The sequence below is a fragment of the Globicephala melas genome, chromosome 7 (assembly GCF_963455315.2).
Source record: "Globicephala melas chromosome 7, mGloMel1.2, whole genome shotgun sequence".
Taxonomy (NCBI): Eukaryota; Metazoa; Chordata; class Mammalia; order Artiodactyla; family Delphinidae; genus Globicephala; species Globicephala melas.
The window spans coordinates 71,944,685-71,957,549 of NC_083320.1; the positions used below are offsets into that span (position 1 = coordinate 71,944,685).

The 12,865-nt window shown below is 45.2% G+C and overlaps 1 protein-coding gene across 4 annotated transcripts in view; it reads right to left on the reverse strand.

Annotated features, from left to right (window-relative positions):
- The window catches only part of TANC1 (tetratricopeptide repeat, ankyrin repeat and coiled-coil containing 1), a 229,561-nt gene that overhangs the window by 63,100 nt on the left and 153,596 nt on the right, over positions 1-12,865 (reverse strand). The window lies entirely within an intron of this gene.

Sequence of the window (12,865 nt, forward strand, 5' to 3'; positions counted from 1 at the left end):
ACACACACGCGCACACGCGCGTGCGCGCGCACACACACACATGCACACACCCTTCCCCATGATCAATGGAAAGCTTTCTGGCCCGCACAGATTTTTATCAAAGTATGTTTCATACAGTGTATTTTAGTAAATTAGAAGAATGTTGCTTATCAGGGGAAATAAACTGCTAAATCATTCTACAGGGGAGGAAAAAGAAAACTCTGAGAAGAAGATAATGAAAAAGCTGTCTAAAAGTACCTGAGAGCTAACAGTAAACCTATGTAATTTGGAAATGATATAGCCTGTCTTTTAACAAAGATGAATTGCTCACAAAAGAATTCAAATCTCATTAAATTCCCTTGAACCTTTAAGTATTTTTCCCAAATTAATAACATTTGTGTATAAAGAGAGGGGGCAGGGCAGCACAATAGTTAATACAGAAGAGATGCAGGAGAAAAATCTATAAAACAAAAACACAATTATTAAGTCAAGCAGAAATTTGATCCTTAGAATTAAACTTTATAACATCTGTTCAAGACGATCCAGAGAGGTTGACGTGACTTTATTCCTTCAGCAGCTCAGAATGGAAACCTCTACGTAACCAGCGCCGGGAATACGCAAGCATGGGAAGGGACACTTGATGGCAGAATTAAAATTTAACCTCTTCGAAGAAAAACAGGATGGAAAAACATCTTGGCAAAAGAGGACGAATATGACGAAGGAAAGCAGCAGCATTCGCTCCACACATCTACAAACAGCCACTTCTGACTTAAAGACGCTGAGCCATATGTGATCCGCTTGCAAGCAACACTGGCTTGAGTCCTTGAGAAGAGAGACCAGGTCCTCTGATCTTTATTTGGATCCCAGCAGCTCAGGCCCTTAACTGCAAGACTCAAATGGGAGTGCACAGGGTCAGAGGGCATTCAGGACCCAGCTGCCTGGATGAAGCTGCTTCTTCAACATACCCCGACGATACACACTTTACCAGCAGGCTGGTGAATTAGCTCCAACAGAGTCTGTCATCTAGGATCAAAGGGTCTGAAGGGGTTTGGTTTTGTTTATTTTTACAATGCTCTTTATGGTTTAGAAGTAAGGACAAAACAATTTCCTCCTGTGATGCGACCGACCGCAGGGTATCCTGTCCCAATTCTCAAACTATCTTTGCTCCTGCTGGACTTACCACCCACTGCTTATCTCCCTGTTTAAAAATCCCTTCTACATGCTGAAGCCTCCTTAGAGGATTCACCACGAGCTGATCCCTTCCTTTTCTGAGCACATACTCAGTGCTCAGTAAATGTTTGCTTATTCAACGAATGAGCAAATGAACAAACTACATTTAATCTCACTGTTACTGGTTCAGGATTGTTGACATTATGTCTCTAAACAAAGTGTAAGCTGATTTGAGATGGGCCTGTCACATCTTCAGGGTACCTGTCATTACTCCCAGCATTTCCAAGTTTTCTAGCAGGCGTATGAATACTAATCCCTCTATCTATTTGGAATCGATCACAGTCTTCATTGTGTGGTTTTTAAATGGATCATTCATATTAGCATACGTATATTAAGTATGACTCTTTCCATCCTAAAAATGCAGGTGGTGGTAGTAATAGCAGCAGTTGATATTTATTGAAGGTTACTGTATATATCATGGACTGTGCTAAGGGCATCACAGGAATACTCTAATTTATTAATGAGATTATTGCCTCAATGGTAATTAGTTACTAATGATAACCCTATTAATAAGCTGTGACTGTGTTCCAAATTTTCATTTAAAAGTCCAGTGCTCAGGACTCAGAAAGCTTTTCCTGCAGGCATGTTGTCATTAGGTTCCCAGGCTACCCCAACACCTAAGTTACAGAAAGCGGGTGGGGCGACTGGTCTGGTTTTTATGTTGTGGCTGTTTTATCTGGGGGCACACGTTCTTAAGGTGAAAAACAAACAATGTCAGAGTGATGTTCTTTCTCCTTTGCTCTCCCGAAGTGCCAAGCACTTCAGAATCAAACCCCTAAGGATCTGATCCTAACTCAGACCTCAAGCAGTGGGAACAGAAACTGAGACTTCCCTACTCCCTGTGGCCAGGGACAGCACCAGAAGCAGGGCTTCCGGAACCCAAGCAGCAGCTAGGCAGGGACATTCTGGTCAGGGCTCACGGGATGCTGGGACAGGCTGAACGCCCAGTTCTGTCAGCACAGCCACAGGTGCCCAGGCCCTGATGAGTGGCACCATTCAGGTCGTGGCAGTGAGCGGAAGGGAAGCAGGTAGAGGAGGAAGGCCCCCAGGCAGCTGGGAAGAGAAGTCCCAGATGGGGCCACGATTTCAAAAGGAGGCTATTACGAGTTTACAGTATGTTTGTAAGGAGGAGACTCTCCCACTGTCCTCAAGAAGTTCAATTAAGGGACGCGTTCCAGAGTCCACACTGAGCAGGGCCCTCTCAGAGGCAGGCAGGTGAGGAGCTCTGAAGCCAGGGCCCTCCCCCAAAGATGCTCCACTAAGATTGCCCCACTTCACAACATTCTTCCCTGGGATCCAGTACCAGACCCAGGCTGACGGCTGGAAGCCCCAGCAGTGAACTTTCATCTCGGTTCAGCTCTGAAGCAGATCCAGTGGGGCAGATGAAGGCCCCAGTTCTCCCACACGACCCAGGAAGCACACCAAAGAGGGAAGTTCCACGTCTCCAAGAAAGGGAAAGTATTTCTTATAACACATGACAAGCTACTCAAAAAATACTTATTCTTCTTCCAAGCTAACAGAAATAAATTCCTAATTAAGTTAACCCAGTCACCTTCAAGTTTTAACACACACAGAGCAACATCCTAACTATGATGTTTCTTTTTAAAAAAAAAAAAAAAAAAAAAGCTCTAAAAAATCAGTGCCATTTGACATTTTCCAGAGACTGGATAATCTTGAAAAGTTCCCTAACAACTCAACTCAAAAATTCTAGCATCTTATGACTTCAACTATTATAGATGCCAGTGTTCATCAATTAAGACTTGCCATCATCACTCAGGCTGGGTCTCAGTCACTCTGCAAACACACAGGATTCTGTAAAATGAGCAACTTATCAGGCCTTAAGTTTTACCAAGCTGCGAGGTTAGGCTGTGCCTTACAAGTCAGTATTATATTAGGTTTGGCACTGCTCATTGATTCTCATGTGCTACTACTTCCGACTCTCCATGTAACTTGAAAATTCCTTTTAGCCAAGGACAGGGGGTTATCTTCCTCTGTAGAAACAGCACATTTAACCAGATCTACTAGTGCACTGGTCTATACCACCTCCAAAGCACTTTCTAATTATGTTAAGACATATACATGATCACCACAACACGAGAGAAGAGGTGGAAAGGCTGAGAACCATCAATCCCACTTTATAGATATGGAAACACACTGGGAGAAACTGATCTCTCTCTGTCTCTCTCTCACTCACATACACACACACACACACACACACAGAGTTAGTGGTATGTCCCAGTTCTTTTGACTGCACATGCAGTGTGTATTAAAACTCCCTTTGCCTTGTGCAATTCTCAACATGTAAAAGGAGTTCTGTAAAGTATCTGTGGCTAAAAAGTATTTTGCAGTTCATGAAATCTGCCTTGTTAAAAACAGCAGCCCCTGGGCAGGGGCTAGTGGAGAGAGGCCAATCATGGGCTCACAGCAGCCAGGAGGGAGTCTGACAGGGAGGTGGGGGAAGCAGAGAGAGAGACCCACTCAGTCATTAAACGTTTTGCTACATATGGCACTGCAATAAAATGATTCCTTCTCCTTCCCAACTTTCCCTCATCCCCTCTTTGCTTATTGAAGGTTCTTTCATATGTTGAATGTTCACTTGAAACAGAATTTAAAAAAACCAAAAAAACAGTAAAGTCCAGGGCCCAGTAAGTAGTTTGGTGGGATCTAAATCAAGTTGTAGGTTTAAAAGAACATCAAGAAATAAATTAAGGGACTTCCCTGGTGGCACAGTGGTTAAGAATCCGCCTGCCAGTGCAGGGGACATGGGTTCAATCCCTGGTCCAGGAAGATCCCACATGCCATGAAGCAACAAAGCCTGTGCGCCACAACTACTGAGCCCACGCGCCACAACTACTGAAGCCCGTGCACCTAGAGCCTGTGCTCCACAACAAGAGAAGCCACCACAATGAGAAGCCCGTGCACTGCAACGAAGAATAGCCCCTGCTCACCGCAACTAGAGAAAGCCCACATACAGCAAAGACACAATGCAGCCAAAAATAATAAACAGATAGATAGAAATACATTAAATTGACTATTTAACGTATTAGTCCAGAATTATAGATGGACTAATAGAATTACAGATGGACTAATTATAGATGGACTAATAATTATAGACTAATGCATTAGTCCAGAATTGTTTAGAAACTAAGGGCCACTGATATCAAATGTATACACAGAGCCAAATTCTTCTCTCTCTTAGCTCTGGAAAAGACAAGAGGTGAAAAGTGCAAGGGGCTTGGTTCAAACTTTGGCTTTTCTTCTTTTGAGGACCCACAAGGGGGTATGTCTCTCTGGGCCCACTACTAGGAATGGGCACATTTTTGTCTTACCTTACTGACATCATCTTGTGTGTTTGATTGTATTTCTCCCTTTACACAGGTTACTAGGAATCTTAAAACTTTCTGCCCACTTATAAGCAAAATTAATAAAATCTTATGAACCTGACTGCTGACTTCATCTTTTCTCTCACTCTTTCCCAACTCATACCTTCCCTGAAAAAGAAAAATCTTGTTTTAGCAAATGCCTATGAGCATTTCAAATCCACTAGGGAGGGATGAAATATAAATAAATAAGTATCCCTAGGAAATAAGAACAACAATAGTGGCTAACATGAATATTATAATAGTGTTAATCATGTCCGGGTCCTGTTCCAAACTCTCTCCCTGGGAGAGAAAATTAGATAGAAGGGCATATGTAAAGTGCCTCGTATATCATAAGGACCCAAGAATGCTTTCCTCCCCATACAACTGAAGAAAAATAAAGTAGCACTAATAAAACCCAAACAAACATCTTTCAGCTTCTATATCCAGTTTAATGGTTGACGGGAAGAGTCTAAAAGTTAAAACACGGGACCGAAGAATTAGAGACCAAACAAGAAAGAAGTAGACCGGTTGCTTATGAAAGTGGAGGAAGGGAAGAAGTGAGTAAAAAAAGGAAAATCCAACTAGTGCAGACACTGTCTCTTTGACCCGACTGCATAAAGATCATCAGCGACTCTAGAAAGCGAAGAACGTCCCACCGAGGCTGGGACAAGATCAAAGTGACAGGTCCAGGAAGCCACGGGCCCACCACCTGGTCCTTTGGACCCGACAGCACTCGGTGCACTCCTCTGCTGTGCACTCCTCTGCTGTGTACTCACGCCTCACACGGTTCAGGCTGCCGTGCCACACTCTGGACTTCCCTGAGTGACAAAGGGGGAAGACTGCAAGGATGAAACCAGCCTGCTGGGAACCTTCTGACCAGAAATGCCAGACTGTGCTTCTCCCTCTGCCCCACCCACATACTAACAAACCGCAGGGAACAAAGTCTGACCCTTGCTGCTCTCACCTCCGGCAGCCCAGGAAGGCGAGCGAAGGCACTCACGTCTGGCAGGATGGGAGCAGGGGGTGGGGGGGTGGCCTGAGTCACCTCTGGCTCTTCCTCTCGCCACTCTGCGTGGACAGCAGCGCGTGGCTCCTCTGGCCAGCCCTGGGGAACCGCCGAGGGCCCTGCGCTTTGGCTCGTGACAGACAGATCTCTGTCCCAAATCTCTGGCTCAGTGCTCACGGCTGTGCACAAGGCGCACTCTGCTGTGACAGGCAGCGAGGCCAGGGGCCCGAGCCACAGCCACGCGGTCACAGCAGCGCTCCGTGGGCAGCTGGGGCGGGGCAGTGGGGGAGGGGAGGACAGGCCTCCTCACTCGGCCACACCATTCCAACCTCAGCCCCACCCCACATGGCCCAGACTCAGTGGGACAGGGCAGGCAGTGGCCTCTGGAGAACGGCCTGCGGACCTGAACAACAGGAAGTTTTCTAGCAACAGCACGTGACACGGTGTCCCCGTAAGGCTTCGCATAACCCGAACACCAAAGGTCTAGATGCTGGCACTTCTGACTTAGTCCAATGACTCCACAGAATTCTGGATTCTTCCAGAAAAAAGCAGAAGGCACTATCAGGGGTTGGTATTATTATGCACCTACGGCATACACCTTCCATCAGAGGGCACTGCCATGTTTTAAACCCTTTTCGGCTAGTGACAACTTGCCCAAGTTTCAAAGGGCAGGAGACCACTCTTTGGTTCCACAGGTAAACAAGTTTTAAAGTAGATACTATGCCTATCTCTGTTGTCCCAGTACTGAAAAAAAACGTGCTCCCAGTGTGCAGTCGGGGCCAGTAAATGCTTCCGACAAAACAGCCCGGAGAATCCAACCACGGTCTGAATACAAGTATAGCAAGCGCTTTGCTAACTCGCATCACCGCCAAGGACTCCTTTCCCATGTTAAGTACGTTACCAAATTATATATGTAAAAGCAAATTTTCCTCCTTCACCCAAGAGATTAAAAAGCTTCTATAATTAAGGATGATTTTTTAAATTGCAGGCAGTGTAGCAAAATGAATAGTAACACAGATTTGAAACACTCTAAATAGTTATTACCAAATCAATTTCAAAGCATTTCAATTTAGTAGCAAGCAGGGCAAGACAGGTGGCAACAAAGCAGTATTAGCATAAAATCAAAAGGACAGGAGTTACAACAAGTTAAAAAGGAAAATAAAGTACAATTAATTCCTCTTTGTGTGCCTCTCTCTGCATCTGATCATCTCCCTTGGGACACAAAGTCCAGGAAATAAAAGGTCTAAAGCTACCTCTAGAATCACTTTCATTTTACAAGCCTAGGAAGGCAGAGAAGAGAGATGCAGGAAGATAGAAGTCAGCCCATGGGTAACTTTTCTTTATGTCCTAAGCAACTGGGCAGAAGAACAAATATTATCAAACTCCAGCAAGGATGCTAATCAAGTGTCCGGTATTTCACTGCAAGCCACTTTTGCAGGAGCAATATTCCTGTGACGGTAATTCCCCTGCCTAAATATATACCAACACAGCCAAAAATAAAACAAATAAATTAATTAATTAAAAAAAATGTAGACCTGCCTCCCAGCTTCAAAGTGAGCAGCGGGAGAGCAAATGTAAGCTCCCTCCCCCACCCCCCCACCCCAGAGAAAGGGGAAAGGCAGCAGGAAAAGCCTGAGTTCTTGCTTTACCCTCTTAAAATTCTGAGCACTTAATCATCCTGAAAGCTACCTGGCCTGGTGGAATGCGGGTGGCTCAGGTGTGGGGCAGCAGGGCAGGTGGAGACACACCTGATCTGCTGAGAAGACACACCCAGTGCAGGAGATGGTGGGGTGAGAGGTGAGATATGGCTGTCCTCCACTCAGAACTCCCTCCCCTCCCTTCATGGGGCTGTCCTAACACCAACTCTCAGAAGGAAACCCATCCAACAAGCTATGAAAGCCACTGGGAGATTATAAATGCCAGCAGGTACAAGCAGGTGGCAGAGAAAGGAAATGGAAGGCATGACTGATTTTCAATGGCCTCTCCCTCTGCCAGAATTTTTTAAATTGCTACCTGGAAATCCTTCTCCTGGGCACCTCTATCATTAATGGATAGGAAGGATTTATTATTGTTTTAAATCTTGATAGGAAAGCTGAGTTTTGTTTGTTTCTCCTCATCCAACATCCATCCTCTTTCTCCCTAAATAAATAGCCCACTTCTCTGAAATACATACACACACACATAAAATACTGAACATGATATGGACATAAACAAAAACTAAACAGTACCTTTAAATCAAGAAGTGCTTTAAAGCCTGCTATTCTCAGTGATGTTTTCTTTTTTTTAATCAGATTGGTTTTCACACAGATTCCAATGAATACACAGAGGCATACTATGTTTTATTGCACTTCACAGAAATTGGGTTTTTTTTCAAATTGAAGGTTTGTGGCAACTCGGCATTGAACAAGTCTAAGGGCGCCATTTTTCCAACAGCGTTTGCTCACTTCATGTCTATGTGTCACATTTTGGTCATTCTCGAAATATTTCAAATCCTCTACCAACAAAAAGATTACAACTCGCTGAAGGCACCGATGACGGTCAGCATTTTTTAGCAATAACGTATTTTTTAATTAAGGTAAGTACACTGCTTTTTTCTTTAGACATAATGCTGTTGCACACTTAACAGACTACAGTACAACTTTTATACACATTAAAAAACAAAAAAATTTGTGTGACTCGCTTTACTGCGATATTTGCTCTGTTATGGTGGTCTGGAATCAAGCCTGCAGGTCTGCCTGTACTTAATTTTTTTCTAAGCTGGGATTAATAGTCTACAATTTCCATTTGTAACAGCTGGAAGCAAGTTATATTCAAGGGAGTGTCACTAAGAAAAAATGTTCTTTCCACCATGGAGGAAATACCTTTAAATGCTACTTCTTTATAAAGTCTTCCTTTTCAAAGCAAATAATTAAAAAGCTGCTTCATGGTGACTGAGTACAGCTGCTGTCACATTTAGAAGGTTTTCACACTGCAGCTTTGAAAATCAGACACTAACTTCTAGGTAATGCCAATGATTTTATTATGTAAAGAGTAAGGAATTTTACTTTAAAAAAAAAAAGAGGGCTTCCCTGGTGGCGCAGTGGTTGAGAGTCCGCCTGCCGATGCAGGGAACACGGGTTCGTGCCCCGGTCCAGGAAGATCCCACGTGCCGCGGAGCAGCTGGGCCCGTGAGCCATGGCTGCTGAGCCTGCGCGTTGGAGCCTGTGCTCCCCAACGGGAGAGGCCACAACAATGAGAGGCCCGCGTACCACAAAAAAAAAAAAAAAAAAAAAAAGACATTTGTAGGGAATGTAGTTAATCCCATCCAGCTCAGACAGTATTTCTACATGACAGAATTATTAAACTTCTAAAGACATTTATGTTGGAAGAACTTGGAGCTCCTGAAATAGGATGCAGCGGGACTCCCCTCTGCATTACACCATGAACATGGGGCAGTGGGTGGACAGGGGCCCCGCTAGGCCTTGGCCTCCACAGAGAGGGACTGGAAGGGGCCCAAATAAATTCCTCTACATGGTCATTAGCCTGCCCTTTCTCCTACTAAGCAATTCCCAAAGGAAATTCTCTTCACCTGCAAATGAATCAAAACCAGTAGAAACAGAACCCAGGCAGGGCACCCTGTGGCAGCCTGAGAAGGCTGTCTGGGCACGTGGGAACACAAACTTCCCTTCACGGCATCTGTTGGGCAAAAATATTTAGACTGAATAGAATCATCATGAAGGAAGTCACCTTGAATAGTAAGGGGGAGGCCCAGGAATTTTTAAGGATGGGTTAGCATTGTTAGAAATTTCCCCTAAATAAACTGTGCTAATACTGTACGTGGAGCTCTGGCCTGAGCCCTGGATGGGAGCCTACAGCTTTCCCAAAGCTTGCTATGTCATGAGTTGTGTGCTCTTTACGTCAGCCCACCCCCAAACCTTTGCCACTCCAACCTGAGCTCCATGGGTTGATAAATCTCAAACAACTTCAAATGGAAAATTAAATGGAAAGCCTCTTCCTCCCTTCTCCAGGCCCTGTGTAATCCGGGACATGAATCTTAACCAGCCTGTTTTACAAGCAGCTGCAGGGCCTCCCAAAGCAGGAAGCCAACATATCTCGCCTTCATCGGTGCCCAATGGGATCACTGTGTTCTTGAATATTTTACTCTGTGGAACAGTTAAGATGCCCAAAGGCTACACCTTATAAAACAGACATGTTCGTCACTGCCCACCCCCCAGCAATCACAGAACCACAACTGAGTCACAGATCCCTGCTCCTTGAAGCGGCAACGGAACCTGCGTACCCTGTACTGATTCAGGAGGAAGCTCGTCCCTCCTCTGGCCCTGCCACGCCCACCTCTTCACAGAGAGCTGTGGGTAAGTCTGCCTGGAGATGAAATGCTTGTTTTTCCTTCTCCTCCCTACCACACCTCCAATGTGTCCCTTGGCAACAGGTTCTAATTCTGCAGGTCCCTGAAGGAGAGAGAACAGAGAAACACTGTCACCAGCACAGGGTTTCCCTCTCGGCCACCTATGGTCCTCGCTCCCTGCAGGAGATCAGGTGACCGGGCACGAAGCACAGTCGCATGAAGCAGGGGGTCTTTGCTGAAAGAGGGACTCAGGAACCTCTTCCCAGTTCCTCCCACTTTCATCTCAATCGTTGCCATTTTTCCTGTTCAGCCGAGTTAAGGGAACATGCTGACTGAGTCAAGGAAGGAAGGACAGCCTCAATGACATGAAGTGGGTCATTTAACTTTAACGACAAGACACAACTTAAAATACAGACGACATGAAAAGACTGGACAATGCCAACTTGGAATGGGAATCCCACATAGCTTCCTTAGAAACCAACTAAACCACTGCCTCCTGCAATGCAACTTGGTAAGTAGCCACAATTCTCTTTCCTTAATTTCTCATGCCCAACACCATGCTAGGAGCCCAGTAGACAGCCAGAATAAGATAAATGAGACCCCCTAACTATGTGGAGACAAAAGTAAATAACAAAACAAAAATAAGTAAACCGAGGGGCTTCCCTGGTGGCGGAATGGTTGAGAATCTGCCTGCCGATGCAGGGGACACGGGTTCGAGCCCTGGTCTGGGAAGATCCCACATGGCGCAGAGCAACTAGGCCCATGAGCCACAACTACTGAGCCTGCGCGTCTGGAGCCTGTGCTCCGCAACAAGAGAGGCCGCGACAGTGAGAGGCCCGCACACCGCGATGAAGAGTGGCCCCCACTAGCTGCAACTAGAGAAAGCCCTCGCACAGAAACGAAGACCCAACACAGCCAAAAATAAAATAAACAAAAAAAAAAAATTAAAAAGAAAAAAATAAGTAAATTGAAAATATTGAGATCTACGGAGAGCATGTAATAGGGGGACTCACTGGTCTGGGCTCAGCAGGGACTGTATTAAATCAAGTACTAATTAAGAGCCTCAATACTCCTGCAGTTCAGTCGTTCATTGACAATGCAGAAGACCAACCAGCACCTTTTCTTTTCCCTCTTTAGAACACCTTTAACATAGCAGCAATCTCTCAATGAGAGAAAGAGACAGAGTGAGAATGAATGAATGAATGAGGGTAGTTTTCTGTCATTGAAAGGGTTTCTGTCAAAACAAGAAATTGGCTTGGCCATAATCAGAGGCATGAGACGTCAAGGCCAGAACCCAGAATAAGAAGTAAAAGGCTGTCAAAAAAAAAAAAAAAAAATCTGTAGCGCTAGCCAATTTCTTGAAGGAAGACAAACTCTGAGGAGGAGAGGACATTGCAGAAGGCTAAGAATGCTGTAAAGAAAGTCACCTGGAACAGCCAAAGCCACCACGGCTCGAAGTCCGCGCACCGCAACAAAAAGTAGCCCCAGCTCTTTACGACAGCGCGAGTCTGCGCGCAGCAACGGAGGCCCCAAGCAGCCAAAAATAAATGAATAAATAATTTGTAAAAAAAAAAGTCATCTGGCTATCACAGAATTAATACCAGAGATCCTTCGGTGGTGGGCAGCTCAGAGAGACGGGGCATGAAAACAGAGGTAACACTGGGAAAAATCTGTTAGACAAAACAGCAGGTGGGGAAGCAGAGTGAGATGAGAAAGGGGAATTAGCAGAATAAGCTCACTGGAAGGGCTTGAAGCTGAGTGAAAAGAATTCAAACCTGCTACAAAAACCACAACCCACCATTCACATGAAATGTCCAGAATGAGCTAGCCGGTCTGTAGAGACAGAAAGTCGATTACCAGTTGAGTAGGGCTGGGGTGTGCGGGGAAACGAGGTGTGACTTCTAAGGGTACAGGGTTTCTTTCTGAAGTGGTAAAAATATTCTGAAATCAGATTGTGGTGATGGCTGCACAGTACTGAATAAACACAGTCCACTCAATGGTTTAAATGGGTGAATATTGTGGTATGCAAATTATATCTCAATGAGACAACTCAAACAAAAAGGAAACAAAAACCCATAGAAGATCCTGATCCAAGTGAAAACTGAGGGAAGAGACTGCCTTCCTCGTGCTGACCGACCCCTCACAGAGCCCACTACCCAGTCCTAGGCATCTCACAGATCTTCTGGGGCAATCGCCAAAATAAAATTGGATGAACCTGCAGAGCTGGGTTTTTCAAATTACACTTGAAAGAAATTGCAGGCGACTGGAGAAAACAAAGCTCAAATGTCACTGCATTTGGTTACATACATAAAACATAAACTATCCCTCAAAGATAAGTGCATCACTTGGGCAACAGGGAGGGGCTGAGCTGTGCAGGAGAGCACTGGTGTCAGACAGCAGCATGGCCTCAGCACACAAGAGACCCGAACGGCTCCCCCGAAAGACACCAGGCTGCAGACTGGGACACACAGGCGCCCAGGCCCTCCTGCAGAAATGCGAACGCACTCTGTCTGGGATAGTATGTAAAGACAAGGGCTCTTAAATTCCCTGGTTGATGCTATTGTGAACATGGGACTAGAAACTACTGACCTAATCAGAAGCCTTACTTTTGATTTCCTTTGAGAAGGAAAGAAGTGTGCAAAGAATTCAATGAAATGTTGCTCAAGTCACCTAGTCAAGCAGCCTAAGGGTCAGGACTACACTCTGTCTCCAGACTCACAGCTCAGCACAAGCACACCTACTTTGTGGGTATGGGCATGGGTGTGTGTGGGCAGTTAGGTTTCCTTAGAAACTCCTGGCCTCCAAACAGTGGTCAGATGCCGTTATAAGAAACTAAAGAACACACACCCAGAAATACGTGGGAGATCAGTGACCTTGAGACTGAGCTGGGAAGACTTCTCAATATGCAGGGATTTCCTTGCCCTACGGTGTGTCCTATCCAGA